The sequence below is a fragment of the Calidris pugnax genome, unplaced genomic scaffold, assembly GCF_001431845.1.
Source record: "Calidris pugnax isolate Ruff unplaced genomic scaffold, ASM143184v1 scaffold13, whole genome shotgun sequence".
NCBI classification, from domain to species: Eukaryota; Metazoa; Chordata; class Aves; order Charadriiformes; family Scolopacidae; genus Calidris; species Calidris pugnax.
In genome coordinates this window covers 2,901,889-2,903,473 of record NW_015090810.1, presented here as the reverse complement: position 1 = coordinate 2,903,473, position 1,585 = coordinate 2,901,889, and positions in this window count along the sequence as shown.

Below are 1,585 nucleotides of genomic sequence, written 5' to 3'. Positions count from 1 at the left end.
GGGGAAAAAAAAAAAAAAAAAAGCAGGAGAAAGAGGAGCCTAAGAGTGGGTGGGGAAGTGAAAGAAATAAAAATGAATCCTTTGTATTGTATTAGTCATTGCTTCATTAGTACAGTACAGTGCTTGTTAACCAACACTTGTTCTGGCCAAAGAACAAGTTACCCCCAGGTGCTGGTGGGAGCGCTCTGGCCCCACCTGCACCTCCCCAGGGGCAGGGAGGAGACTGGTCCCAGCTCCAGACAGCAGCCAGCTCCCCAAAACGCTGCCCCTCTGCCCTGGGACACAACACGGCACTGTCTCACCTGGATGTGCCTCCTCTGCAACCGAGTCCCCTGTGGGGCAAACACACTGGCGTGGTTAAAAATCATAAAAGCAGGCCCACCTCCCCAAAAAAGTGTTGAAATTATTTTGGCTTACTTGTAGGTAAAAAGCACTTTTTTTTTTTTTTTCCCCTCCACCTCTATTAATAAACGGGAATATATCATTTGCCAAAAATCTGTTGACTGATGAGCACTGGTTGTGTTTTAAATAAGCGTTATGTGACAGCCCTGCTCTTCCACTCAGGAAAGGCAGAGTTCACACAAAAACTATCATCAACAAAGCCAGCAACTTGGCAACAAAAAATGAAATATTGAAGGGTCCATTGAAAAATGTGTTTTTAATTCAAAAATAAAGTCAGCAGAGGCCCTAATTGTAGCTATTATGAACATTTCATTAACAAGCCCAGATTTATTGACTGCACTGTAAAGCTATTTCCTATTAAAGGGAAGCCCAGAAATTCAATTCTTCCCATGCTTTTCTACTTCTAAAGCCCTCGGCTACTTCATGTTAGAAAATAAGAAATAATTATATTTATTCAAATGCCTTGATAGAATATTGAAGCCTGCTCAGATGAATACCTCTCCTAAATGAACACCATTACCAATAGATCAAAGAAGAAGAATGTCTAGCAAATGAATGGGGCCAAGGGAATTAATAAAACACACATCAAACGTTGAAAAGCTTGAGGGTTGGTTTGGTGGGTTTTGTTGTTTTTTTTCTTTTTAATGGGAGCACATTTGCAGAGTGATAAAGCCAAGTAGGTAGTTGCCAAAATTCATGGAAAAGAAAAAAAGAGAGACCGAAAGAAAAGAAAAGGCATCTAAATAGAGCGGGAGGTGGCTGATGTTCGGCACTTGGGAACATCAAGCAGCTTTCTGGAGCTGCGGGTTGAAATTTTCGCGTGACAACTCGACAGAGAAATATTTATTTTATTTTTTTTTCCCCTTAAGGTAAAAGTTTTCTCTCCTACAGGAAAAAACCACAAAAAAACCCCAAACCAAGCCCCCAAACCCAAACGCTTTTCCCAGGGCGGAAGGCTCCGGCGGCCCCCGCGCAGGGGCACGGCTCCCCACCGGAGGGCAGAGCTAGGGGGGCCGCCCGTCCCCTCAGCGCACCGCGCCCGGGCCCCCTCCCTCACAGCGGCCCCGCCAACGGCCGCCGCCGGCGCGAGCCCTACCGGACCCCCGGCCCCCGCGCCCTCCCGGGGAAGGCGGCCGCGGCCCGAAACCTCCGGCCGGGAACGAAGGCTCCGCCGAGGCGGCAG